At 46.2% G+C, this 25925-nt stretch overlaps 1 non-coding gene and 1 pseudogene across 1 annotated transcript; one reads left to right on the top strand and one right to left on the bottom strand.

Annotated features, from left to right (window-relative positions):
• The window catches only part of LOC135269918 (uncharacterized), a 69871-nt pseudogene that overhangs the window by 33990 nt on the left and 9956 nt on the right, over positions 1-25925 (top strand).
• LOC135270005 (small nucleolar RNA U13) lies at positions 19728-19831 on the bottom strand. The gene has a single exon (XR_010338233.1). It is a non-coding gene; the product is annotated as a small nucleolar RNA U13 (small nucleolar RNA).

Consider the following 25925-nt stretch of genomic DNA (forward strand, 5'->3'; position numbering starts at 1 on the left):
AGAGATGCCATGCTCTTTTATTTATTTATTATTTATTTTTTTATTGTACTTTAAGTTCCGGGGCACATGTGCAGATCTTGCAGGATTGTTGCATAGGTACACACATGCCATGATGGTTTGCTGCGTCCATCCCCCTGTCACCTACATGAGGCATTTCTCCCAATGTTATCCCTCCCCTAGCTCCCCACCCCCAACAGACCCCAGTGTGTGATGTTCTCCTCCCTGTGTCCATGTGTTCTCATTGTTCAACATCTGCCTGTGAGTGAGAACATATGGTGTTTGGTTTTCTGTTCTTGTGTCATTTTGCTGAGAATGATGGTTTCCAGATTCATTCACGTCCCTGCAAAGGACATGAACTCACCCTTTTTTATGGTTGCACAGTATTCCCTGGTGTATATGTGCCACATTTTCTTTATCCAGTCTATCATTGATGGACATTTGGGTTGGTTCCAAGTCTTTGCTATTGTAAACAGTGCCAGAATGAACATACGTGTGTATGTGTCTTTATAATAGAACAATTTATAATCCTTTGGGTATATACTCAGTAATGGGATTGCTGGGTCAAATGGCATTTCTTTTAAACAACCAGCTCTCGTGTGAACTAACAGTGAGAACTCACTCATTACCGTGCAAAGGGCACCAAGCCAGTCATGAGGGATCTGCCCCCATGATCCAAGTACCTCCCACCAAGCCCCACCTCCAACATCAAGGATCACATTTCAACCTGAGATTTGGAGGGGACAAACATCCAAACTATATCAATCACTCCAATCTTGAAGGCCAAATTTCTCTCTCCTCCATCTTCACATTGTCTTCTCTGTATACCTCTTCAAATCTCCACCTGCCTTTTTTTTTTATAAGGATACACGTGATTGCATTTAGAGCCCACTGTCATGGTTACTATTAGATGTCAACTCGACAAGATTAAGGACTGCATAGATGGCTGGTGAAGCATTGTTTCTGGGTGTGTCTGTGAGGGTGTTGCCAGAGGAGACTGACATTTGAGTCAGTGTTTGACTGTTTGTTAGAGGAAGACCCACCCTCAGTGTGGATGGGCACCATGCAATTGGCTGCCAGTGCAGCTAGAACAAAGCAGGTGGAAGAACAGCAGTTTGCTTGCTGAGTCTGTTTGGTCTCTCTCTTCCTCTCGGCTTCCTCTCCTCCTGCCTTTGGACACCAGACTTGGGTTTGTTGACCTTTGGACTCTGGGACTTGCACCAGCAGCCTCTCAGGGGCTCTTGGACCTTTGGCCTGAGACTAGGGCCTGTACTGTCAGCTTCTCTAGTTTTGAGGCTTTTGGATTTGGACTAAGCTATGTAAGTAGCTTCTCTCTTTCCCCAGTTTGCAGACAGCCTATCATGGGACTTCACCTTGTAATCATGTAAGCCAATTCTCCCTAATAAACTCCCTTTTATATATATATATATATCCTATTGTCTCTGTCCTCTGAAGAGCCCTAACCAGTACACCCACTCAGATAGTCTAGATAATCTCTGTATGTCCATATCCTTAACTTATCACATCTGCCAAGAACCATTTTCCAAATAAGGTAATATTTATAGGTTCTGGAGATTAAACCCTCATATCTTTGGGAGTCATTATTTAGCCCATTGCAAGGAGTAAGTCAGAAACCTTGTTCTAAAGTTCTGGGGTGACTGGGTTTGTAAAGGAGTGACGAGTTTTTTGAGGCCACGTGGGGTAGTAAGCAGTCCAACCTGTTGGGAAATGATATGATTTGGCTGTGTCCTCACTCAAATCTCATCTTGAATTGTAGCTCCCATAATCCCCATGTGTTGTAGGAGGGATCTGGTAGGATGTAATTGAATCATGGGGGCGGGCTTTTCCTGTGCCGTTCTTGCGATAGCAAATAAGTCTAACGAGATCTGATGGTTTTATAAAGGGGAGTTCCCCTGCACATGCTCTCTTGCCTGGCACCATGTTAGATGTACCGTTGCTTCTCCTTTTCCATCCACCATGATTGTGAGGCCTCCCCAGCCATGTGGAACTGTGAGTCAATTAAGCCTCTTTCCTTTATAAATCACCCAGTCTCAGGTATGTCCTTATAGTAGTGTGAGAACAGACTAACACAGGAGGGATATGGGCTGTGTAGTCACACAGACTTGAGTTCACTTCCCAGCCCCAACATTTGATGACCTTGGACAGGTCACTCAACCTCCCAGGCCCTCCAGTTCCTCCTCTGAAATGAGGCAATGATCGCACTTCCCACACAGGGCTGTTGTAAGGTGTGCTTGCAAAGCACTTAGCATAGGACTGGGAACATTGTGAGTGATCAATAAACAATTAGCCGTTGTTATTAAACCACAAACATGAGAATAATACTACGCATTTACTCTGCGCCTGCTCTGTTTCAGGTTTACGGGGAGTCATAAAACATAATCCCCAGAAACATACAATGTAGATGGCCTTATTGCCCCATGCCATAGATGTAGACTCAGAGACTAAGATTTGTCCAAAGTTAAATAGTCAACAAACAATAGAGGAAGGACAAAGACCTGTCTGGCTGATTCTTCCCCCCAACGCGACTCTCCACCATAGGAGATTCTAAACTCCAGTGTCTGCAGAGAGCATGTGTAAATGACAGGGACACATCTACAGGCAGGAAAGTCTGTGGCCAGCTGTGTACAGGGACATGCTGACTGTCAGGGCTGCAGACTGCGGTGTGAGAAACCAGAATGGTGGAGATCTTTTTGTGTAGCACTTTCCCGCAGAGAACAGCAGAGATCTTCTGCCCTGGTGGTGGCAACAAATCTCTGCGTGAGGGCAGGGCCTACCCTGGGACCCAGGATGCTGCAGACCTTCTGACCCAAGGATGGATGGATGAAAAAGCCAGCATTGGCCTGGTGGCTCATGCCTGTAATCCTCCAGCACTTTGAGAGGCCAAGGTGGGCAGATCACTTGAGCCCAGGAGTTTGAGACCAGCCTGGCCAACATGGCGAGACCCCATCTTAAAAAAAAAAAAAGGCCAGCATTATGTAGCTCCTGGAGTTCCCCATGATTACCCAAGAATATTATTTATTGAGCCCCAAATTATTTCAATCCATGATATATTTTCAGTTCTTTTTTTTTGGAAGTAAACTTTGGCCAGGCACGGTGGATCACGCCTGTAATCTCAGTACTTTGGGAGGCTGAGGCAGGCAGATCACTTGAGCCCAGGAGTTCGGGATCAGCCTGGTCAATATGGTGAAACCCTGTCTCTACTAAAAATACAAAAATTAGCCAGGGGTGGTGGTGCACACCTGTAGTCCCAGCTACTTGGGAGGCTGAGGCAGGAGAATTGCTTGAACCTGGGAGGCAGAGGTTGCAGTGAGCTGAGATTGCACCACTGCATGCCAGCCTAGGAGACAGAGCAAGACCCTGTCTCAAAAAAAAAAAAACAGAAGAAAACTTTACATTGGTGAAATATTGCACAAATAGCAACTATATCACTTGAAAAGAGTGGGAAAACCCAAGATGCGGGCGATGGTGTTGTCGTCCTCAAGGTAAACCGTTGCTGTCAAGTAAGACATCAGAAAAATATATGGGTCAGGCTGGGCACGGTGGCTCACACCTGTAATCCTAGCACTTTGGGAGGCCTGGGCGGGTGGATTACCTGAGGCTAGGAGTTTGGGACCAGCCTGGCCAACATGGTGAAACTCCGTCTCTACTAAAAATACAAAAATTAGCTGGGCATGGTAGTATGTGCCTGTAATTCCAGCTACTTTGGAGGCTGAGGCACAAGAATTGCTCGAACCTGGGAGGCAGAGGTTTCAGTGAACTGAGATCGTGCCACTGCACTCCAGCCTGGGCAACAGAGCAAGACTCCATCTCAGAAAAAAAAAAGCCAAAAAACAAAAACCAAAATAATAATGATAATAATAATAATAATAAAATAAAACAAAGTAAAAGAAAAATGTATCTGCCAGTTTTATGGTTCAATAACTTAGACTTTCATTCTTTTTTTTTACATATATTTTTATTTTGTAGAGACAGGGTCTTGCTATGTTATCCATGCTGGTCGCAAGTCCTGGCCTCAAGGAATCTTCCCTCCCTGGCCCCCGAAAATGTTGAGATTACAGGTGTGAGCCACCGCGCCTGGCCAACTTAGACCTTCTTGTATGTATTTCTGGTATAACAGATCGTCACTGGAGAGATTTTGTTATTATCTATAAAGGTTTTTTAAAATACCTTTGTACCATTTTACATTCCAAATAGCTGTGTATGAGAATCCCAGCTCCCACATATCTATGCCAACATTTGCTATGGTTGGCTATTTTTTTTTTTTTTTTTGAGACAGAGTCTCGCTCTGTCACCCAGGCTGGAGTGCAGTGGGTCACTGCCTCCTGGGTTCAAACGATTCTCCCATCCCAGCCTGAATAGCTGGGACTACAGGCACGAGCCACCATGCACAGCTAATTTTTGTATTTTTGGTAGAGATGGGGTTTCACCAAGTTGCCCCAGGCTGATCTTGAACTCCTGGACTCAAGTGATCCTCTTGCCTCAGCCTCCCAAAGTGCCAGGATTAGGGTGTGAGCCACCGCGCCTGGCCTAAATTTAGCTATTTTAATGAGTGTACAGTTGCATATCATTATATTTTTATCTATCCCTAATGACAATGATGTTGGGTAGCTTTTCATGTACTTATTTGTTATCTACATATTTTCTGCTCAAATCTTTTTGGCTTTTTTATTGGGTTACTTTCTTATATTTGAGTTTTGCGAGTCCTTTCTATATTGTGGCTACACGTCCTTTAACAGTTACATGCTTTACAAAAGTTCTTTTCCCTAACACGTGGCTTTTTTTTTTTTCATTCTCTTAACTGTGTCCTTTAAAGAGCAGATTTTTTTTTCGATGAAATCCAATTTATCAATTTGTTCTCTGGGTTGTGCTTTTGGTGTCGAATGTAAGAAATCTTGGCCTGACCCAAGGTCACAAACTTTATTTCCTGTCATTTCTTCTAGAAGTTTTATACGCTTAGGTTTCACATGTAGGTCTAAAATCCATTTGGAGTTAATTTTTGTATGGGATGTGTGAGGTAGAAATCCAGGCACATTCTTTTGTATAAAGCTATCTAGTTGTTCCAGCATCATTTGTGGAAAAGGCTATCCTTTCTCCATCACTGCCTTTGCATCTTAAAAAAGGGCTGTCCACATATGTATGGGTTTATGTCTGGAGTATGTACTTTGCTCTATTTATCTATTTGATTTTAATACCAGTATCACACAGCGCTGATTACTACAGCTTTATAATAATTATTGAGCCGGGTAGTGTTAAACCCTCTAGCTTTGCTTTCCTTCTTTTAAGAGTTGTTTTTTCTCCTCTTGATCCTTTGCATTTCCGTATAAATTTCAGAATCAGCTTGCCATTTTTACCAAAAATCTTGGTAAAGTTCTGACTGATATTGTGTTAAACCCATAGATTAAATTTGGGGAGAATTGACATCTAAACAATATCGACTCTTTCAGCCTATGAACAAGGTATAGCTCTTCATTGATTTAGGTCTTAGTTTCTCTCAGCAGTTCTGTAATTTTCAGTGTACAGGTCTTGCACATCCTTTGTCAAATTGAACCTTAGGTATTTCACATTTTTAACGCTATCGTAAATGCCTTTTTTTTTTTTTTTTGAGACAGGGTCTAGCTCTGTGGCCCAGGCTGGAGTGCAGTGGCGTGATCTCGACTCACTGCAACCTCCGCCCCCAGGTTCAAGAGATTCTAGTGCTTCAGCCTCACAAGTGGCTGGGACTACAGGTGAGCACCACCACGTGTGGCTAACTTTTATATTTTTAGTAGAGACAGCGTTTTACCATGTTACCCAAGCTGGTCTCAAATTCCTGACCTCGAGTGATCTGCCCACCTTGGCCTCCCAAAGTATTGGGATTACAGGCATGAGCCACTGTGCTGGGCCAGCTATTTTGTTTGTTTGTTTGTTTTTGAGAGTGGATCTTGTTCTGTCACCCAGGCTGGAGGGCAGTGGCACAGTCTCAGCTCACTGCCATCTCCACCTCTTGGGTTCAAGCAATTCTTATGCCTCAGCCTCCTGAGTAGCTGGGACTACAGGCATGCACCATCACGCCTGGCTAATTTTTTGTATTTTAGTAGAGACCGGGGTTTCCCAATGTTGCCCAGGCTGGTCTTGAACTCTTGACCTCAGGCCTCCCGTCTTGGCCTCCCAAAGTGATAGGATTACAGGAGTTAGCCACTGTGCCCCACCTATCATCATCATTATTATTATTATTTTGAGATGGAGTCTTGCTCTGTCGCCCAGTCTGGAGTGCAGTGGTGCAATCTCAGCTCACAGCAACTTCCACCTCCTGGGTTCCAGCGATTCTTCTGCCTCAGCCTCCCAAGTGGCTGGGACTATAGACATTTGCCACCATGCCCGGCTAATTTTTGTATTTTTTAGTACAGATGGGATTTCATCATATTGACCAGGCTGGTCTCAAACACCTGAACTTGTGATCTGCCCACCTCAGCCTCCCAAAGTGTTGGGATTACAGGCGTGAGCCACCGAACCCGGCTGACATTATTTTTTAACTTTAACAATGAGCTTACCTTTAACCACAAATTTGTTATTTTAATGTGCCCCTCATTTAATATTTTTTTTTCCTAAAAATAGAAGCCATTCCACAAAACCTTTTACTTACTACTCACTACCACTATCAATAAACTATTGGAGTGGTGGTTCTCAACCAGGGGTAATTTTGCTTTCCAAGGGACATTTGGCAATGCCTAGGAAATTTTCATTTGTCATAGCTGGGACTGGGAGTGCGCTGGCATCTAGTAGGTGGAGGTCAGGGTTGCTGCTAAACATCCAACTATACACAAGACAGCCCTCACAACAAAGAATTATCCAGCATAAAATGTCCATAGCATTGAGGCCGAGAAACTCTGCGTTAGAAGTAGATACACAGATGTGCTCCTCACAATTAATATACTTGGTAGACAACATGGCACGGGCAGATGTGGCAGGGTTTGTGTAATTTCACGTAAGTTTCATCCTTTCCTCAGATCCTATAAGATTTTTATCCTTTCCTTGTTGGGTGAGACATTCCATGGTCCTTCTGGTGTGCAGCCTCCCTCATTGCAAAGGGTTAATAAACTTGACACTGTCAGATTACGGGTTTGTTCCTGGTGCTCTTAGGCTGATAAATCAGGCTTTCTAGCCTGATGTATCAAGCTAGGCTAAATTCATGGTGTGGAATCAGATTATCCATTTCAGGAGGCATTTCTGTGAAACTGGGCTAGTCCAAAGACTGGAAGAATGGGAGTGGAGGTGAGTAACTTCTCAGCTGAGCCTCTGAAGGATAGGCAGGGTGAGCTGAGTGAAGGACTGAATTTATGAGCATCCTTGGCTGAAGCACTCTCTACTTTCAGTGACCTTGCTGCTCCTTTTTTTGCGTCAGCAACCTCCTCAGCACCTGGGGGCTTAATGTCCAGATGGTCGCCCAGCCCTGTGGCCTGAACCTTCTGGCAAAACTGATGTGTTAGTGGGGCTGTGTAACTTGGGTTTCTATGACAGCAGCCCAACCCAGCCGGACCACCAAGCACAGCATCCTTGAAAGGTGGTGGCACTGGTGCCCAGGCTCAGCATCTTTTTCAGGTGAACATTGAGATCTGCACTGCCTGCCGATAGCAAAATTCAGATGCCAATATCCATCAAATCTTGAATAATTCATCAAGTGCTCTTCCTCCTTTGGCCCAGAAGTTCCCACAGCTTCATTGGCCCCTGGCCCCTAGGGGTAATTCCTTTCAGCCTGCAGAGCTGCAAAGCAAAGTAGCTTAGGCCATTTGCTGAGAAATCTGGGACACAGGGTCGTCCCCTGAGGGCTTTGAACCTGCTAGTGCAGCTGGTACATCCTGGTACCTGGGGGAAGAGGCTTGGACAAAATCACCTGCTGAGACACAAACAGCACAGGGAGGGGATACTTTCTGAAGCCCAATCCCAAGTGTGTCAGATGTGGGTCCTTCACTCCTGCCCTGCAGATGTGTCTGCTGCTCTTGGGCAGAGAGGGCAGTTTCTCTACTTTCCTTAGCCCCTTCCCAGTCTTCCCCAGGCCTGTGCAGTGGGAGGGAAGCATTAGCCTGCAGTTCCTGACTTTTTGCCTTGGGAGGGCTCTCCAGGGAGTCCACTAGATATGTGAATTTGTCCTGGAGGAGGGACAGTGGGGGGTCTCAGTGGGACTGACGGCAGGGCAAGGGGTCCTCCAGAGAGGCGCTAGAGTAGCCAGATCCCTGACTTACATCCTCATTGATTCCGTTCCAGTTTCACCTGTGAGTTGGGTGGGTGTGCCTCAGGCAGGAGACTTTCCATACCGCCTTACCAAGTAGCCCACTCTGTCTCTGCCTCTGTTGATTTCTCTTTCTTTCTTTCTTTCTCTTTCTTTCCTTCTTTCCTTCCTTCCTTCTTTCTTTCTTTATTTCTTTTTTCTTTTCCTTCCTTCCTTCCTTCCTTCTTTCCTTCTCTCTCTCTTTTTCTTTCTTTTTGAGACTGAGTCTCTCTCTGTCACCGAGGTTGGAGTGCAGTGGCGTAATCTTGACTCACTGCACTCAGCTCACTGAACTCCGCCTCTCAGGTTCAAGCAATTCTCCTGCCTCAGCCTCCTGAGTAGCTGGTATTACAGGCATGTGCCACCATGCCTGGCTAAATTGTGTGGTTTTAGTAGAGACTGGGTTTCACCATGTTGACCAGGCTGGTCTCGAACTCCTGACCTCATGTGATCTGCCCACCTCAGCCTCCCAAGTGCTGGGATTACAGCCACCACGCCCAGCCCAAGATGGTGTTTTTCTAACTAAAAAATATGAGTTAAAAAATTTCCTCTAAATTAAATCTAGTTAATTATGAAAAAAAAAAACCTTTACAATGTTTGTTTCACAAAAGTGAGAAGCTTGTAGGTGTCAGTAGTGAAAAAAACATCTTTATGAAACCCTGCAGTATTGTAGGGGTGATGGGGAGGGCTGAGCAGATGGGCCCTTTCCAGTTCAGGAACCTTGGTCCCGAGCAGAAATAAGATGCTGAGAGTTCCTCATCTTTCCCTGGCTGCCTCCCTGGTAGTTGGTGCCACGTCTCCAGAGGTGGTTTGTAGTGGATTGTTTCACCGGAGGCTGGAGCGGATGATGCACAGGTGACCTTGGCAGGGTGTTAGGACCCTGCTGGAGTCCCTCAGTATGTGACAAGTACTTAAAGGCAGATGTCACTGGCCATGTTTGTTGTTGCATTAGGATTTGGACATTGGCTACAGATGTAGCAGCTAACATCTTTAACCAAGAGATGAGGAGCAGAGAGAGAGGAAAGAAAAGGAAGAGAGTGTAGGAGGGAGAGGAAAGTCTGAGAGTCTGTAAGAGAGGGTTTAGAGAGCTGGAGATGGAAAGAATGTATCAGAAAGAGATCAGCAGGCCAGGCGCGGTAGCTCACGCCTGTAATCCCAACACTTTGGGAGGCCAAAGCAGGCGGATGACCTGAGGTCAGGAGTCCAAGACTACCCTGGCCAACATGGTGAAACCCTATCTCTACTAAAAATACAAAAACTGCCTGGGCGTGGTGGCAGGTGCCTGTAATCCTAGCTACTCAGGAGGCTGAGGCAGGAGAATGGCTTGAACCCGGGAGGTGGAGGTTGCAGTGAGCCAAGATCACGGTACTGCACTCCAGCCTAAGTGATAAAGTGAGAGTCTATCTCAAAAAGTAAGAAAAGAAGGAAGGAAGACAGGAAGACAACACTTGGTAACCTTTTATTTTCTACTGTTGTAGTAATTGCTCTATAAGTAACGACAATATATTGGCCACATTGGTATTGTTCCGTAGTGAGCAGGCCTATGTAAACCTACACTCAAAGGCCAAGGGCACCGAGAGGCCAAAGAGGCTGACAAATCCAGTTGCTCAGAAAGAAACACTTAATGGGGACCTATGAACAGAAGCTATGTCTCCAGTGGCTGCAAGAGGGTGGAACCCACACCCGTCCTCCAGAAAGTATCCTTTTTTTTTTTTTTTTTTTTTTTGAGTCTCGCTCTGTCGCCCGGGCTGGAGTGCAATGGTTCAATCTTGGCTCACTGCAACCTCTGCCTCCCGGGATCAAGTGATTCTTCTGCCTCAGCTTCCCGAGTAGCTGGGACTACAGGCGCGAGCCACCATGCCTGGCTAAATTTTTGTGTTTTTAGTAGAGATGGGGTTTCACTGTGTTGGCCAGGCTGGTCTCGAACTCCTGACCTCAAGTGATCCACCTGCCTCGGCCTCCCAAAGTGCTGGGATTACAGGCGTGAGCCACCTCGCCCGGCCAGAAGTATCCTTTCTATAGCAAAGTAGCTTAGGCCATCTGCTGAGAAATCTGGGGCACAGGCTAAAACATGAGCACCTGGCCATACTTCACACTTTCTTGTGGAAACTCCTGACCTCCGGAGAGGTTAGATAAGGATCTTTATGAGACATTATCTATGCTACGGGCAGTGTTTAAAGACCTTGTTGCAGAATACCTTGGTATGCGGGAGTCAAACATCTGTCATCATGATGTTTTCCCTTCAAGATGAAATCACTCCAGCCATGCAGCAGGCTGTGTACCTACACTCCACTCCTCAGTACTGGTCCTCGCAATCTCACTTGCCCATCTGTTCCTTGATAGTCCCTGGATCTAGAGGGAGGGTGCTTGATATCGTATAGCTGTAGCAGCAGCTCGCTGGCTTCATTGGAGGAAGACGCTGCAGCAACAATAAAGGCAAAACCAGGAGAATAAGCAACACAGGAGCACAGCACCTAAAGCAAGAAGTAGCTTCTGCCACCAGGTGCCCCAGGACCGAGGCCAGTTATGAAGTCAGTAACGACTAAGGCATTCAAAATGGGGGTTCAGTCTGAGAAATTGGTCATTTATGTTATATATTCTCTCCAATCTCATCCTTGGAAGGGAGATACCCACCACAGCATGCCAGAAACACAGACGAGTGACATGAGGTCGGATATCCAACCAATGTTTTTCTTTTTCTTTTGAGACGGAGTCTCGATCTGTCGCCCAGGCTGGAGTGCGGTGGCGCGATCTCGGCTCACTGCAACCTCCACCTCCCAGGCTCAAGTGATTCCCCTGCCTCAGCCTCCTGAGTAGCTGGGATTACAGATGCCTGCCACCACACCCGGCTAATTTTTGCATTTTTAGTAGAAATGAGGTTTCACCATGTTGGCCAGGCTGGTCTCGAACTCCTGAGCTCCGTCCGGTGATCCGCCCACTTCAGCCTCCCAAAGTGCTGGGATTACAGGCGTGAGCCACTGTGCCCGGCCCCAACAGATGTTTTTCTGTGAGCCAGCAGCATAGTCTTGGGCCCATAGGTGGCAACTGGTGATAGTACTGACAGAACATGACAATTAAGGATGAAAGGAAGCAAACTTAGTGGGTACTTGCAAGGAAAGTTCTTCTCCATCTACTAGAATGACACCAGTCCATTCATTTAGAGTAGTTAGTATAGAGACAGCTCTTGGCTTTTGTAAAGGGGACAGGGTCATATACCATCCATGTTGCCCAAGGGATGAAGTGTCAGAAGCTGTGGTTAAAGTAATTTGATTGAGAGTACAGCGTATTAGAGAGCTCACCACTGTACCATGGGGTATGTGTGTTTCCCCTGACCATTTATAGCGAGTGATCGGGGGCCAGTATTCAATAAGATCAATGGGAACCATGCTAACTGTTGAGGCTATTCCCCTCTCTCTGGCAGGAAATAGCCTATCCAGCCTAGGTGTATTTGCCATTCTAAGCCCCAGTACACTATCCCCTCCCCTGGTAGAATGTTTGTCAGTATCTTCATGCAGAAAATACAGTGGGTGTCAACCAGATCTGAAAGCAAAGCAGTTCCCGTATGTGAACAACAGTAGGCTTGGGGAATGGTGGTCCCAACCTGTCGTATGGGGCAGGCACCTCATCCCTTTGGCTGAAGTTAAAGAAATAAGGGCTTCAGATCACATATTCATCCACCTTTGCAAGGTAGGTGTCTCTAGGAAAGTTTGAATTTGTGCTTTGTTGTTTTTTTTTTTAACTTTTAGGTTCAGTGGTACACGTGCAGTTGTCTCATATAGGTAAATTGCACGTCACAGGAGTTTGGCGTGCAGATTATTTCATCACCCAGGCAGGAAGCTTAGTACCTGATAGGTAGTGTTTCGATCCTCCCTCCCTCCACCCTCAAGTAGGCCCTGGTGTCCGTTGTTCCCTTCTTTGTGTCCATGTGTACTCAATGTTTAGCTCCCATTTACAAGTGAGAACGTGCGGTATTTGGTTTTCTGTTCCTGCGTTAGTTTGCCTAGTATACTGTTTCCCCTGACCATCTATAGTGGGTGATCATGGGTCTAGTATTCGATAGGATAAATGGGAACCACTCTAACTGTTGAGAATATTTCTCCATCTATGGCAGGAAAAAGCCTATCCAGCCTGGGGGTATTTGCCATTCTAAGCCCCAGTGCAGTGTCCTCTCCCCCGATAGTGTATCTGTCAGTGTCGTCATGCGCAAAATATGCTGGTTGTCACCCAGGTTTGGGAGCAAAGCAGTCTTCTCAGTTACCCGTATGCAAACAGTGGTAGGCTAGGGGCACGGTGGTCCTAACCAGTCATATGGAGCAAGCATCCCCACTTTGGCTGAAGTTAAACAAATAAAGCCTGCAGATAACACGTGCATCCACTCTAGCAAGGTAGGTGATAGGTGATATGGTTTGGATCTATATCTCCACCAAATCTCGTGTCCAGTTGTAATCCCCAGTGTTGGAGGTGGGGCCTGGTGGGAGGTGATTGGATCAAGGGGATGGGTTACTCATGAATGGTTTAACCCCACTCCCTTCATGCTGTCCTCACAACAGTGAGTGAGCTCTTGTGAGAGATCTGGTTGCTTAAAAGTGTGTGGCACCTCCTCCCTCTCTCTCTCTTGCTCCTGCTCCTGCCACGTGAGATGCTTGTGCCCCCTTTGCCTTCCACCATGATCAGAAGCTTCCAGAGGCCTCCCTCAAAGCAGAAGCTGCTATGCTTCCTGTATAGCCTGCAGAACGGTGAGCCAATGAATCCTTTTTCTAGTTACCCAGTCTCAGGTATCTTTTTTTTTGAGATGGAGTCTCCCTCTGTCGCCTAGGCTGGAGTGCAGTGGTGAGATCTTGGCTCATGGCAACCTCCACCTCCCACGTTCAAGAGATTCTCCTGCCTCAGCCTCCTGAGTAGCTGGAATTACAGGTGCACACCACCACACCCAGCTAATTTTTTTTGTATTTTTAGTAGAGACGGGGTTTCACTATGTTGGCCAGGCTGGTCTTGAATACCTGACCTCGTGATCCACCCGTCTCAGCCTCCCAAAGTGCTGGGATTACAGGCGTAAACCACCATGCCTGGCTTGTCTCTGGTATTTCTTTATAGCAATGTGAGAACGGATTAATACTGTAGGTTTCCCTAGGAAACTTTTTTTTTTGAGACAGAGTCTTGCTCTATCACTCAGACTAGAGTGCAGTGGCATGCTCTCAGCTCACTGCAACCTCCACCTCCCAGGTTCAAGTGATTCTCCTGCCTCAGCCTCCCGAGTAGCTGGGATTGCAGGTGCATGCTACCATGCCCGGCTAATTTTTTTTTTTTTTTTCTTGAGACGGAGTTTCGCTCTTGTTACCCAGGCTGGAGTGCAATGGCGCGATCTTGGCTCACCGCAACCTCTGCCTCCTGGGTTCAGGCAATTCTCCTGCCTCAGCCTCCTGAGTAGCTGGGATTACAGGCACGCGCCACCATGCCCAGCTAATTTTTTGTATTTTTACTAGAGACGGGGTTTCACCATGTTGACCAGGATGGTCTTGATCTTTTGACCTCGTGATCCACCCGCCTCGGCCTCCCAAAGTGCTGGGATTACAGGTGTGAGCCACCGCGCCCGGCCTAATTTTTGTATTTTTGAATTAGAGACGGGGTTTCGCCATGTTGGCCAGGCTAGTCTCGAATTCCTGACCTCAAGTGATCCTCCCACCTTGGCCTCCCAAAGTGCTGGGATTACAAGCGTGAGCCACCATGCCCAGCCTCCCCAGGAAACTTTGAATTTGTGCTTTCAGAAGACCAGTTTTCCTTTTTGTTAACCCTGATGTTTGGAGGTTACATGGGAGATGAAAGTACCATGATCTGTTGTGTTTCCTGGCCCAGTCCTGCACATCATGTCCAGCAAAATGGATCTTTTGGTTACTGTCAATGTGTCAAGGAAATCCATACGTAGTACTGAGAACCTCTAAACCTTTAATAGTACTGGCTTGATTAGCTCACTTACAAGGACAAACACAGCAGTTCAGTAGCAGTATCTACACAGGCCAATACGTACTTTTTGTCTTGACTTAGAAAAAGAGGCCTTATATAATTCACTTGCTGATCTGTCATAGGGTAGACAGCCCTATGAGTGTGCCTTGCATGATATGGTATACAGTGTGGATGCAATCAAGAATGTCGTAGGCTGGGTGCAGTGGTTCACGCCTGTAATCCCAGCACTTTGGGAGGCCAAGGTGGGCAGATCACAAGGTCAGGAGATCGAGACCATTCTGGCTAACACGGTGAAACCCCATCTCTAATAAAAATACAAAAAATTAGCCAGGCATGATGTCATGCACCTGTAGTCCCAGCTACTCAGGAGGCTGAGGCAGGAGAATCACTTGAACCCGGGAGGCAGAGGTTGCAGTGAGTGGAGATCATGCCACTATACTTCAGCCCGGGCAACAGAGCAATACTTCATCTCGAAAAAAAAAAAAAAAAAGAATGTGGTAAACATTTGTATTAGTCCGTTTCCACACTGGTATAAAGATCTACCTGAGACTGCATAATTTATAACGGAAAGAAGCTCAATTGACTCACAGCTCCACTTGGCTGGGGAGGCCTCAGAAAACTTACAATCATGGCAAAAGGTGAAGGGGAAGCAAAGACCTTCTTCACATGGCGGCAGGAGGGAAAGAGAGCAAGGAGGGACCTGCCAAACACCTTTAAACCATCATATCTCGTGAGAACTCACCCACTATCATGAGAACGGCATGGAGGAAACCGCCCCCATGATCCAGTCACCTCCCTGACGTGTGGGAATTACAATTTGACATGAGATTTGGGTGGGGACACAAAGCTAAGCCATACCGACATTTTTAACAGCTACTGGGAGGTTGCTCTATTTTAGGGGCAATCCTGCCTTCTTGGCTATTTCCCAGCCTACTCTTGCACATCTATGACTACTTTTGTTATGTACCCAGGTCTCTATTGATTGGCTTGGGACAGCACAATGCTTCTAATTGTTCTTAGAGTGTCAGCTTCTATATTTCCTGGAACTGAGTCCTATTGTGTATCATTACATGACGTACCAACTCTTTCATCAGCTGCAGGGTGTTGCCGCTTCTCTATATGTCTTGCCACATGTTTATGCCTTATATGGGTTTGTGCATAAACATTCATTTTTTTTTTTGTTCCCACTGGGTTAGCCACATAATTAGGCCTTTGAATGTAGCCCAGCTATCCGTGCAAAGAGCCAGAGGCCAGGGCTTATGTGTGATTATTAACCAAGCAGCTCGCAACTCAGCCCATTGTGGTGGGTACTTATATCAACCCAGATTGTATCAGTTTGTGGTCACATAGCAACAGCGGTCCAAGTACAGGGGTTTCCCTTGCTGGAGCCATCTGTATACCAAGCATGGTCAGGGATGCTCACTCTTTTTCTTATTGTGCTAGGCACTGGAGTAGGAAGGGGCAAAGAGGTTGCCTGCTCACATGTAACAAGGCCTCACACAGCATGCAATTCTGGCCTTAAGGGATTGGTTACCAGGACACTTCATTGTTGCAAATAGGTGTGCCATTTATTCAAAGTAGATGTTTGAGATTTTAAAGGAGGTGGGTGATTTAAATAATCCTTCTATCTATCCCTTGATTGGTAGACCGGTTCTCACAGTCATGGGAAGGGTCCTTGCCAATGATTCCACCTGCTGTAAAGCATTAAACACTGCTAGCACTTGTTCAATGGGAGAGTAATGATAGGGACAGGAGGCAGAGAGATTCTAGGCAGAAAAGGGTGGAGTTCCTGTCAAGGGCCCTGCTTTCAAGCCTGGAACCACAGCCCGAAGTGAGAACTTTACATCCCCATTTTCCTGCTCGAATGTTGCCTTTTCCAAAACCACCCCTGGCCCACCCTGCTCCCCATCCTGTACCCACAAAAAACCCAGGCTTCACTGGCAGAGAGCAGAGAAGGGGAGAAGAAAAGAAGCAGCTGAACATTGGAGAGAAGCAGTTTGACTTCAGAGGGATGGCTTGAAGGCAGGACTTTGGAGAACAGTCTTGCCGAAGACGGCCAGATTTCAGGGAAGAATACCCTCCCACTGCTTCCCCTTTCCAGCTTCTCTTCCTGTTCACAGCCCACTTCCATCGGCAATAAAATCCCCCGCATTTGCTATCCTTCAATTTGTTCGTGCAATCTGATTTTTCCTGGAGGCTGGACAAGAGCCTGGAATACAAAGGGCTGTCATGCTAACCCTCTGCCCTCACGAGAAGGCAGAGGGTCCACTGAGCTGTTAAACACTTACTTAAGCCATCTGCAGACAGTAAAGCTAAAAGAGTTCACCGTAACACATGGCCTCTGGGGCTTTGGGGGCCGTAGGTGTTTTATCACCCTTAGACGCTGCCTTGGGGCATGCAGAGTTTTGCTCCTGCCAGCACCCAAAAGCACTTGCCCTGGCTCTTACACTTGCTCACCTGCATGCTCCCCATCCCATAAGGGGTTGAGAGCTATGGGCTGAGTAAGCAAGGCACCCCGTCATGAGGCCTATGAAGGGGTCAGGGAGAATTTCCTCTTTCAGTATCTGGTTTTGCTCCTTTCCATAAATGTGACCAGAATCTTAAAGGGATTGATTTACCATACTGTGGTTGCCATAAGGCCCAACTCTTGCCTGCAGGAGTAGCAGTGACATCCAAAGTCATTGCTACTCCTTCTCAAGGGGTGCCTGAGGCTTTTGCCTGCTATACTGGCACTTTAGCCTGTTGAAACTCCCTGCTGTGATGTGTCCCAGTTTCAATGTGTCCTTTTTCTAATAAGTCCATGTGGTGGCCTCAAACATTGGGCTAAGGGTGAGATAAATGCTCTCTAATATCCTAAAAGACCCACAAATGTTTGGATTTCTCTGCTGTTTTCAGAGTTGGAAGTTATTGGACTTTGTCCATTAATGTACCCAATATCAAAGGAATCTTACCCCACTATGTAACCCCTAAAACTTCACTGCAGGCCCTGGGCCCTGGATCTTCTGAAGGGTTGATTTCCTATCCTTGTTCCAGAAGATTGCACAATGCCCTGAGACTTTCCTAATACACGTGAACATCGCAGAGGTTAACATCATATTATAAATATAAGGAGGACCAAAAAAGCAAGTTAGGAGTGAGAGCAAAGACAAGTCTCTAGCTATCATCAGGTGACAAACTGTAGGAGTGTGAAATAGCCCTAGGACAACACTTGAAAGGTACACTGGAAACGTTGCCAGGTAAAAGCAAATTCGTTTTGTGATTATTTGTACAGTAGAATGCAGAAAAAGATATTAGCCAAACCTAAGACAGTGTGATGTGTACCCTGGACAGACACGATGTGGTTGGCTACCTGAGTAATTTAAGAAACTGCAGCTTGTATAGCCAGGGTTACCTTGTTCAATTTCCGGTAACCCGCAGTCATCAGCCAGGAACGGTCTAGTTTGCATGCAGGCCAGATGGAACTGATAATTTTGCTTTGAGCTGGCCAGATAATATGCACCTTCTAAGTTCCTCAATAGCTGCACTTACTATAGCATGCTCCTCGGGAATTTGTATTGTTTAACATTGACAGCCTGCCTAGGGCCAGAGAATTGTACGGGTTTCCATTTTGACCTCCTCTGAGAATACCTGTACTATACCCACCTTTAATCTGAATTATCCCACTGAGGTTTACGCAGTCTTTCCTAACAAAATATCCATGCCTAAAATATTTTATGGAATAGAGGAAGTAGACACCATATATGGGGCAGGGGACACTTTCCCCAAACTGAGATGTGTTAAAGTCCTTTTTACTGGGATCTTTTGTCCCCCATAACCATCAATGGCAGCACACCGACCAAGGGGTCTTTCTGAATGTGTACATGGATTAAAGTACATTCCGTCCCAGTATCTAGTAAGGCAATAGTCTTCTTATTTCTCAGGACCAGCAAATGATGAGCTCAGTATGGGGCTTCTGGTTGCCCCCTATTGGTCAAACATGGGATTAACCTCAGCCCTACTAATTTTGGAGCCTGGGTGGGATCCACCCTGATAGGTTGGGGCATTACAAGAAGGGGTCAAGTCTCCCTCTTCTGCAGGAGGGGCAGAAAGGAAGCAGTGAAATGGCTGTTCAGGCTGTAGTTTCCTCTATGAGGCTGCTAATACAGCAGTAGTTTGTTTGTCTATTTTTTATTGGGGTGTTTCTGCTCCCAGTAAATCATGCCCCATTTACTTAACATGTGCTTCTTATCTCTATCCCTTTCCCTTTTTTTCCTCTTTCTTGCTGTGAGATTTTCTTTTTCCCTTTTGCTAGCCCTCATCGGGTTCCCAAGCTTACCCTGTGCCTGGTTTGCTCAGTTTTTTTCCAAATTTGCAATGGCTTGTCCCACATCATACGCATCTTGTTCCACTCCAGGACTGAAAAAAGACAGCAAAGGGCCATAGCATTCTCTTGGTGCATGCTGTAGCAATTTCTTTTTCACCCTGGCAGTAAAAACTGCTCTATCAGGCTTGCCTCATTCCTAATTCCCAGAGAAGCCCCAGGGCCTATTTGACTGACCACCAGCAGGTAGTCCCTCATGGTAAATCTTTTTCATTAGGCCAAGCCTCTCTGATAGCTAGAATAATCTATTCCACAAGATGATTCTTCCTGCCTTATAAAGGTGTCACCGTAGGGCTGGATGGGTAATGATGTTACTCATTTTTCTCTGCTTGATTCCCAGCTAAAGAAAAACCCTGTGTCTCACAATCGGACCATCCAAGAGGTCAGTGGTTCCTTAGGTGGTTGTTTAAACATCTTTGCAATCTTTATGAGTTCTGTCGCAGTGAGATAGTGATAGTGAGAGTGATATACCCTGATAGTGAGAGTCTCCTGGATTGGTCGACTCCCATTTTGCTGGAGTTGTTCAGCTCTCACTTTCCTGTACATGAGGGGCGAGCTTGCCAATGATCTTCATTCCCTTATCCAGCTGTGACTTCTATGTCATTGGAATATTCCTCTCTGCAACATCCCCAGGGATTTCAAGTTTTCACATCCCAATCGGGCTTAGGTATGCATGGCAGCTCTGATTTCTCGTCATTTCCATTTCATTCCTCCTATGCGGACCAATTTATCTACATGCTAAGGTTTTAATTTTTGTTCTCTTGGTCGTCAATTTTCTTCATGATGTGAGATGCAAGGAGAGAAGTCGAAAGTCACATGTCTTTTTCTCATTGCAATTCTTCCCCTAGCCATTTAGTTTTCGCTTCTGCTGCTAGCTGGGCCGCCGATGCCAAATGAACAGCCCAGAGAAGTGGCTAGCCCACTGGATAGGTTATCCACCATCCTTCCCTACCACAGTGCACTATATGGCTTTCAGGTAATAATTCCTTCTGCGTTTTCGGGATGTCCCGCTACTCATGCAGAGGTCCACAAGCAACTAACAGAGGTATATATAATACCACCCCACATAGATGTAGCTGGCCACCCTGGGATTTCACGCACAGATGCTTCATTCCCCTTAGCCATTTCTTTCTTTTTTTTTCATATCAGATGAATAATGTGCTGATGTTGTAACAAAGTTTGAGAGAGGCACATCTCACATAAGCACATGAACACCCAATCATCATGCTTAGGAACCACAAAAGGATCAATGTTTTGGTTCTTCAGCTCCTGCCTGGCTCAGCAAATGTTCCACAATAGCTGGTATATGCAAACCCACCCCTAAAGACTGAAGAACGAGGCTGACAAACCCAGCTTCTCAGAAAGAAATTTTTTTTTTTGAGATGGAGTCTTGCCCTGTCGCCCAGGCTGGAGTGCAATCACACAATCTCAGCTCACTGCAACCTCCGCCTCCTGGGTTCAAGCAATTCTCCGGCCTCAGCCTCCCGAGTAGCTGGGATTACAGGCACCTGCCACCATGCCTGGCTAATTTTTTGTATCTTTAGTTAGAGACGGGGTTTCACCATATTGGCCAGGCTGGTCTCGAACTCCTGACCTTGTGATCCACCCTCTTCGGCCTCCCAAAGTGCTGGGATTACAGGCATGAGCCACCATGCCCGGCCAGAAAGAAATGTTTAATAGGGACTTAGGAATAGAAGCCATGTCTCAGGGAGCTCTAAGAGGGTGAAACCCTGCACCTGCTCATCAGAAAGAATCCTTTCTATAGCACACTTTTAGAGTGAAGCCATGTCCAGCCAGTCTGGTCTCAGACTTTCTTGCCAAAACTCTTGAAAATTGGGGAGGCCAGGCACAGTGGCTCACGCCTGCAATCTCAACACTTTGGGAGGCTGAGGCGGGTGGATCACTTAAGGTCAGGAGTTTGAGACCAGCCTGGCTAACATGGTGAAACACTGTCTCTACTAAAAACGCAAAAATTAGCCAGGCGTGGTGGCAGGCACCTGTAATCCCAGCTACTCAGAAGACTGAGGCAGGAGAATCGCTTGAACCCAGGAGGCGGAGGTTGCAGTCAGCCGAAATCACACCACTGCACTCCAGCCTGCATGACAGAGTGAGACTCTGTCTCAGAAAAAAAAAAAAAAAAAAGAAAGAAAGAAAGAAAGAAAGAAAAAACTGGGGAGGTTAAATAAGCATTGCTATTAAGGTTATCTGTAGTACAGGAACTGTTTAAAAACCCTGCTGCAGAATACCTCGGTATGCAGAAGTCAAACATTGATCATGATGGTAGGTTTGCTTCAAGATGGCATCATTTTTGCCATGCAACTGGCTGTTTTCCTGCAGCTATATAGAACACACTTTACCTTTTTAAACCCTAAACTAAATAAAATGGTGAAACTCCTTAATTTCTGGGTGATCCCACAATCATGCACTCAGGTGAATTCCCCCACCCTCTTCAATACATTATACCGAGGAAATTTAAAAAGCATGGACATTTGCAGTCAGGACTTTGGATACATTTACTGCAGAAGGGGACCGGAGCATGGAATCATGGGAATCCACCTCCCAGGGCCCAACACATTCACCCTGAGCTTGCACATGAAACAATAATGAACGAGATGTGTTACCTAAAGGGAATGGGATGGAACGTGGTGGAAAGGAGGGGATGGGAAGTAGGAGTGAGCAGGGAGAAACACTTTTATTCTTTTGGTATGGTTTTGCCTCTTTTAGAAGCATAGTAATGTTTCACACATTCCAAAAGTAGATGTAGGAAAGTGAGGAAGTGGGTGAAAACATAAATAAATTAAAATAAACTAGGATTGGGGGGACCCAAAATGGAACAGAAACAGAAACAAAGGAACCTAAGCATATTACAGATGAATAACGTAACCACGCTCACGGGCATGGGGAAGAAAATAAGTAAGTCACTTTGGGAAGCAGTTATTTTGACTGGATACTATAAGACAAAAAGCAAAAATGACTGCACACAAATATTGTCTTTTTATTTTTTATTTTTTATTTTTTTGAGACAGAGTCTTGCTCTGTCACCCAGGCTGGAGTGCAGTGGCCTGATGTTGGCTCACTGCAACCTCTGCCTCCTGGGTTCAAGCTATTCTCTGCCTTAGCCTCCCAAGCAGCTGGGATTACAGGTGCCTGCCACCGCTTCCGGCTAATTTTTGTATTTTTAGTAGAGACGGGGTTTTACCATCTTGGCCAGGCTGGTCTTGAGTTCCTGACCTCGTTATCCACCCGCCTCGACCTTCCAAAGTGCCGAGATTACAGGTGCGAGCCACTGTGCCTGGCCTATTCTTATTTTTTAAATAGAGATGGAGTCTCTGTGTTGCCCAGGATGATCTTGAACTCCTGGGCTCAAGTGATCCTCCCGCCTCAGCCTCCCAAAGTGCTTGGATTACAGGCACGAGTCACCATGCTCAGCCAAATGTTGTACTTTAGTTAGTGATTTATTATTATTATTTTTTACACAGGGGTATGGTTAGGAATTCTGAGACTATGTGTATATGAGGATTGAGCAAATGAGTAAAATATAGATAATGAGAGCCATGTTTCTTACTGTCTGAGAAAGGCGTCGCAAATCTGAAAAGGAGGTAAGGCTAGAATAATCCTGAGACCTTGGACTGGAATCAGAGATGTCAGTGTGAACCCAAGATACATTCTGCAAAACAACCTGCCTATGTCCTTCAAACAAGGCCAATGTCATAAAAGATGAAGAAAGTACAGATTAAGGGAGACTGAGGAGATGAGGCAGGTAAATGCAAAGCATAATTCAGACTGGATCCAGGAACAGAAAAAAAGTCCTCTTTTGCTGTAAAGGGCATTGTTGGGACTACTGGCACATTTTAAATAGTTTTTTGTTTGTTTGTTTGTTTGTTTTTGTTTTGTTCTGCTTTTTTGAGACAGAGTTTCACTCTCATCACCCAGGCTGGAGTGCAGTGGCATGATCTTGGCTCACTGCAACCTCTGCCTCCCAGGTTCTAGAGATTCTCCTGCCCCAGCCTCCCAAGCAGCTGGGATCACAGGTGCCCACTACCACACCCAGCTAATTTTTGTATTTTTAGTAGAGACAGGGTTTCACTATGCATTCCAGGCTGGAACTCCTGACCTCAAGTAATCCACCCACCTCGGCCTCCCAAAGTGCTGGGGTTGTAGGTGCGAGCCACTGTGCCTGGCCTGAAAAGGTTTAAAGATTAGATAATTGTTTTATATCAATGTGAATTGCTTGACTTTGATTATTATATTGTGGTTATGTAAGGCAATGTCCCGTTTTCTTTATTTTTCTTTAGCAAAACCACACTAGTATTTAGGGACATTTACTGTTTTCCTTTCCTTCCTTTCTTCCTTCTTTCCTTCCTTTTTCTTTTTTTTTTTTTGTTTTTTTGAGACAGAGTCTCACTCTGTTGCCCAGACTGGAATGCGGAGTTGTGATCTCGGCTTACTGCATCTTCCGCTTCCTGGGCTCAAGTGGTTCCTGTAAGGTTTGTTCTTGGGTTCTTGCCACGTTTAAAATGAAGAAACTGAGGCCAGCACGAAAATAATCCAATGCAAAGGAATTTAATCAGGCTCCCGGGTGAGGTTCTGCGGTCCGGACAGGAGGGGCCGGAGAAGTCACACGGACTCCTCTCAGGCAGGGGGTTTTATAGGGAGTGGAGGCATCTGATTGGTTGTGCCCAAGGTAAGTGGGACAAAATGGAGGGGAGTAGGGTCCGGATGGAACAAAATGGCAGGGAGTGGGGCCCAGATAGGACAAAATAGTAGGCAGGGAGTGGGGCCCAGATGGGACAAAATAATAGGCAGGGAGTGGGGCCCAGATGGGACAAAATAGTATCAGGTAGGTCCTGGCGGGGCTTTTTTCCCAGGCTCCTGGGTTGGGGGAGGGGGGGGAGGTGTGTCCGAGCTCCCGGAGAGGGAAGGGGGTGTGTCCGAGCCCCCCAGCGAGGGAAGGGGGGTGTGTCCGAGGGGGGTGTGTCCAAGCCCCCAGCGAGGCAACCGGCCTTACAGTTCCCCTGCCTCAGCCTCCTGAGTAGCTGGGACCACAGGTGTGTGCCACTACACCTGGCTAATTTTTTGTATTTTTGGTAGAGATGAAGTTTTGCCATGTTGCCCAGGCTGGTCTCCTGAGCTCAAGTGATCCTCCCACCTTGACCTCCGAAAGTGCTGGGATTATAGGCATAAACCACATTCCCAGCTGATGTTTACTTTACCTTTTTAAAGTAAAAATTCTATCAGAAAAAATTCTGTCACTCTATTTATTATATATACATACATATATATGTACATATATGTTATATATATGTAAAGAAAATGGGGTAAAATAATCACATTTGGGGAGTCTGGATGAAGGGTGTATGGGAGTTCTCTGTACTATTTTTGCAACTTTTTCTATTAGTTTGAAATGATTGCCAAATAAAGCACTAACATAAATGCAGATTATTGGATCTCATTCTTGAGTTATTGGATCAGAAGCTCTGGGTCTAGAATCCAGGAGTATGCATGAAGAGCATTACTTACTGCATCAACAATGTTTGTAAAAATCATTTTATTTACCATTATTGTAAGGCTGGTTGCGTTGCGGAGAGCTCGGACATGCCCCCTACCCTCGCGGGGACCTCGGACATGCCCCCTCCCCTCGCGGGGACCTTGGACACGCCCCCCTCCCTCGCGGGGACCTCGGACACGCCCCCTACCCTCGCCGGGAGCTCAGACACACCTCCCCCCCGCCCCCCGCCGGGAGCCCGGGAAAAAAAGCCCCGTCAGGACCTACCTGATAGCATTTTGTCCCATCCAGGCCCCACTCTCTACTTATCATTTTGTCCTATCCAGGCCCTACTCCATGCCTGCCATTTTGTCTTCCTGCTTACCATTTTGTCCTATCCAGGCCTCAGCATCCCTCAGATCTTTACACTGACTGCAGGCCTCAGTTAAGTCCTCTTCATCTATGATTCTTTGGTGTGTACAGAAAATCAAATCTGTGCTAACTCTTTAGCTACTTGTGCCCCTTCTCCTGTATTCCCCAACTCCAGTCCTCAGTTAATGGTTACTTTTGTAGAGATGGAGTCTCACTATGTTGCCCAGGCTGGTCTTGATCTCCTGGGCTCATGCGATCCTCCTGCCTCAGCCTCCCAAAGTGCTGGGATTACAGGTGTGAGCCACTGTGCCCGGCCCTCAGTTAACCTTTTTTAAAATTTTTACTTTTTGAGATGGAGTTTTGCTCTGTTGCCCAGGCCGGAGTGCAATGGCATGATCTTGGCTCACCGCAACCTCTGCCTCCCGGTTTCAAGCGATTCTCATGCCTCAGCCTCCCAAGTAGCTGGGACTACAGGCGTGCACCACCACACCTAGCTAATTTTTGTATTTGTATTTATTTATTTATTTAGAGATGGAGTCTCACTCTGTCGCCCAGGCTGGAGGGCAATGGCGCAATCTCGGCTCACTGCAACCTCTGCCTCTTGGGTTCAAGTAATTCTCCTACATCAGCCTCCTGAGTAGCTGGGATTACAGGCATGCACCACCCCTCCCAGCTAATTTTTTTGTATTTTTAGTAGAGACGGGGTTTCACTGTGTTAGCCTGGATGGTCTCGAACTCCTGGTCTCAAGTGATCCTTGAGACTGACTCGGCCTTCCAAAGTGCTGGGATTATAGGCGTAAGCCACCATGCCCAGCCATAATTTTTTGTATTTTTAGTAGAGATAGGGTTTTGCTATGTTGGCCAGGCTGGTCTCTAACTCCTGGCCTCAAGTAATCCTCCTATCTTGGCCCCCCAATGTGCTGGGATTATAGGCGTGAGCCACCATGCCCGGCCCTCAGTTAACATATTTATCATGAATGCCATTTGGTTTGACTTTGAAGTCAGGCCTTGATTAATTCTTCCACCATCATCCCCTTTGGTATAGACTGAATTCTAGGCCTCTGTTAACTACGCCACCTTTAACGGCTCTGTGATCTGTAGCTCAGACTTGGGTCTAAGTTAACCTTCCATTCAAGGCCTCTCTGAAATAACTTTGGAATTGGGTTACTATTCCACCACCAGTGCCCTTCTGGTTTGATCTTCAAGCAGGGTATTTGTTAATGTTTTCTCTATCCATACACACTGGTAGAGTTCTTGAATCCTAGGACTTTCTTAACTATTGCAACCATCAGAGCTCCTGTTTTGTACAGAATATGAAACTTTGTTAACTCTGCAATCCCGTTCCGGGCTGACTTCCAATCCAGCCCTTTGTTAAGTCTTCTAAAACCAATGTCCCTTAGGTTTTACCTCGAACCTTTACTCTTAGTTTTGATGTGGGCTGCAAAAGGCCATATAAGCCTACTTGAACTAAGGCGAGCAGAAGT

This window comes from Aotus nancymaae, unplaced genomic scaffold (assembly GCF_030222135.1).
Source record: "Aotus nancymaae isolate 86718 unplaced genomic scaffold, 86718_ANA_hifiasm-v0.15.2.pri h1tg000058l, whole genome shotgun sequence".
Classification (NCBI taxonomy): Eukaryota; Metazoa; Chordata; class Mammalia; order Primates; family Aotidae; genus Aotus; species Aotus nancymaae.